The sequence below is a fragment of the Mustela lutreola genome, chromosome 13 (assembly GCF_030435805.1).
Source record: "Mustela lutreola isolate mMusLut2 chromosome 13, mMusLut2.pri, whole genome shotgun sequence".
In the NCBI taxonomy this organism is placed as follows: Eukaryota; Metazoa; Chordata; class Mammalia; order Carnivora; family Mustelidae; genus Mustela; species Mustela lutreola.
In genome coordinates this window covers 14,897,684-14,901,293 of record NC_081302.1, presented here as the reverse complement: position 1 = coordinate 14,901,293, position 3,610 = coordinate 14,897,684, and the positions used below count along the sequence as shown (strand labels likewise).

Sequence of the window (3,610 nt, the reverse complement as noted above, 5' to 3'; positions counted from 1 at the left end):
AATCAAAATATTTCCTTGAAAGGCTCTCTAATGAATAGTCAAGTTCTTTATATTTAGTGGTTTTGTCCCTTAGTGACAAGAAGGACCTTTCCTGGTTTTCCTATCTTATGGCAGGAGGAAAGTGCAGAGGTGCTGTAAATTACTTAAGGCCATGTTTGAGTAACCAGGAGGGTGAGGAGAGAGAAAAATCTTAGGAACTTTCCATCTAAAAATCTGTATCTTCTCAAGGCCATAAGTGTTGGGGACCACCTCAGTGTTGAGTCAACATCACCTTCAAGAGCACATTGCTTTTATTTCTTTTTTTTTTATTTATTTATTGGACAGAGATCACAAGTGGGCAGAGAGACAGGCAGAGAGGGCAGGAAGCAAGCTCCCCGCTGTGGAGAGAGCCCAATGACGGGCTCGATCCGAGGACCCAGAGATCATGACCCAAGCAGAAGGCAGCGGCTTAACCCACTGAACCACCCAGGCGCCCCACATTGCTTTACTTCTTTAAAACAAGTTTGACAGGCAATAAAATACAAAACTTAAATTATGATACATAAAAACAGAAGATGTAGCGTAATTCCCAATTGGGTGATGGTTCTAAACTAGGACTCTAAGTCTGAAAGTGGCCAACTGAAATATTTATTGGCACTTACTCTGACACGGGAGAAAGGTTCTCCTTGCGAAGGCAAACCATAGTCACGCCCGGAAGTCTCTGTGTAAAGCAGGTGTGAAAGCAAAATAGCGAGTATTGCAAGCACACACTGAAGGAGATAACCAAGTCCTTCTAGGAAGGAATAGTGCAGGTACAAATATAAAGCAGAGGTTGATGAATATTTTGCAGAGGGCGAAATGTCTTAAAATTCCAAACACATCTTAAAACACCATTGCTATCTCAAAATGAGTGTTTGGAACTAAATGTGTTATTGCTAATACAGCTAGTATTAGGTTGCAAATTCAGAGACCATGCATTTGGATAAGAATTCAAAGTCAGTTCCCAGTTGGGATGAGGGGCACCTGGGTGGCTCAGTCGGTTGAGCGTCCAACTCTTGATTTTGGCTCAGGCTTCATCTCATGGGATTTGAGATTGAGTTCTGAGTTGGGCTCTGCACTCAGCATGGAGTTTGCCTAAGATTCCCCCTTTCCCTACCCCCCTCCCCTGCTGCTTGCACACATACTCTCTCTCTCTCTCTCTCTAAAAATAAGTGAATAAAATATTTTTAAAAAACAGTTCAGGGTGCCTGGCTGGCTCAGTCGGTTGAGCATCTGCCTTCAGCTCAGCTCAGGTATTGATCCCAGGGTCCTAGGACCAAGCCGTGCATGGGGCTCCCTGCTCAGTGGGGAGTCTGCTTCTCCCTCTCCCCTCTGCTCATGTTCTCTCTCTTACTCTCTCTCTCTCAAATAAATAAACAAAACCTTTATTTAAAAAATAGTTCAGATGAAAGAAGACTTGTGAATTCTGGACCTTCTTACCTTCAGAAAAAGCAATGAAAAATTAATTTGTCTTAGGATCATGAGGAGGCTGTTTCCAATTAGCAATAATCGTGCCTCGGATAAACCTCATTGGCTACGATACTGCCACTGCGCAAAGCTAGGAGGAGGCTGTTTCCAAAAGGCCATAATCAAAAGATTTTCCCGTTTCACAGGGGCTTAGGAAATGCAGACAGAGGCATTGTCTTCCCACGAGAGAAAGAGAGAAACAACAGCGAGAAAAAAGTATACAGGCCTGGTCTGAACATCTTGGGGAAGGGTCTTGTCAGATGTCATCTGCTTCAGTTCTGGTAAATCTTTGCTTTCAGGACACCAGAAGGCGTGCGGGTTCAGTCAGGATTAGGTGCTTTCTTTAGAGGTGTTTTGTGATTTCAAGAGTCTCTACCCTGGAGTTCGGCAGCACAAGGGTTGGTTACCAGTTCCTGAAAAAGGACCCTTCCAGTGAGGTTGAAGAGTTTCTCTGGAGGTATTTCTTCTAACAGTTGCAAGATACGATGCTTAAGGTCATCTGTCTCCCAGGTGTGCACTGTGAAGATTGCTCTCCCAAGGTATAGCTACATTTAATAGAAGCAATTAGACCTTTACACTATTGAAATATATCTCCTTTATCAACTTAAGTCAAAAGAAGCAGGAGCCAAGTATACTGGACACTCCATGGCTATCTCAGTGGGTGAGAGTTTATGAGTTCCCAAGGGGTAGGTCTGAGATCTAGAAGGACCAATGGCAGCAGTTTAGGCCAACATATTTGGCAGTCTACAAACTTGGCCCGTTTAATAGGGCCATTAGTGTGTTTGATTAACCCTGAGGACTGAGGACGATACGCACAATGAAGGTGGTGTAAAACCAGCCAAACAGCACAAACTTGTTGAAGCATGTGACCAATGAAATGGGTTCCCTGATCGCTATGAAGTTTGAGAGGGATTCTTTGAGTAGGGATAATGTTTTCTAACAGAAGCGGCATTGAGTCTCTGTAAGAGAAAGCTTTGGTCCAGTGAGAAAACATACAAACAATGGACTAAGACATATTTATCCATGAAAGGGGGAAGTTGTATGAAATCCAAACTGTTTATATGGACACTTTCCCGTGGATTATACTTTGGGCAGGTGAGACAAGAAAGGTCGGCACTTTTCGTGACCTTATTAAGATTTTCCCACCAACATTGGTTCATGAATGCCAATAGACCAATAGTTTAATGCATGCACAGTGTTAATGAATGCTGATTTTGGAATTTCTGGTGGGAACAGATTGTTATTTGGTCTAACCAGAGTTTCCTTTTTAGAGACCAACTGTTACCAGATTTCCAATATTGCTTTTCCCACCCTGGAGCCAATTGTTGGATATCTCACCAATTTTTCCAAAACTATCATTTGGGAGAACATCCCTCCAGACCATGACAGAGGTCTGGCTATTGATTTCCTTGAGGGCAAGGTTCTGGGCAGAAATATCAGTGAAATGGTTTCCTTTGGCCTCCAGGATGTTGAGTCTGAAATGCCCAGGGCCCTTAATAACAGCCAGAGCAGCCAGCAAAAGTGTGGCATCTGACATAAATTGTGGACATAGGAACCATTTTTTTAAAAAAGATTTTATTTATCTGACAGACAGAGATCACAAGTAGGCAGAGAGGCAGGCAGAGAGAGAGAGAGGAGGAAGCAGGCTCCCCGCTGAGCAGAGAGCCCGATGCGGGACTTGATCCCAGGATCCTGTAATCATGACCCAAGCCAAAGGCAGAGTCCTTAACCCACTGAGCCACCCAGGTGCCCCCACAGGAACCATTTTTAATGTTTTCCCCTCTAAGGTAAGAAAGCCTCATTGTTTCTATAATATTCCAAAGTCATGAGCTACCCCGAGGGCGTATCAACCCTCTGTATAAATGTCTGCAGTTTTACCCTCAGCTAAGGTACAAGCACATCATTCTACCTCCTGGGCTAAAGCAGCCAAATGTAAAAGTGGTGTTTGAATGACTCCAGGAGGAGCTGCAATAACTTCACCATTACACTACTGGCCATTATCACTTTTTTTTTTTTTTTTTTTTTTTTTGAGAGAGAGAGAGAAAGAGAGTGAGATCTGGGGCAGAGGGAGAGGAAAAATTTTAAGAAGGCTCCACAGTGGGGGGCGCCTGGGTGGCTCAGTGGG

The 3,610-nt window shown here is 43.7% G+C and overlaps 1 pseudogene; it reads right to left on the bottom strand.

Moving 5' to 3' along the window:
* Positions 1–1,458: 1,458 nt before the first annotated feature.
* Positions 1,459–1,578, bottom strand: LOC131814254 (U4 spliceosomal RNA; annotated as a pseudogene).
* Positions 1,579–3,610: the final 2,032 nt, after the last annotated feature.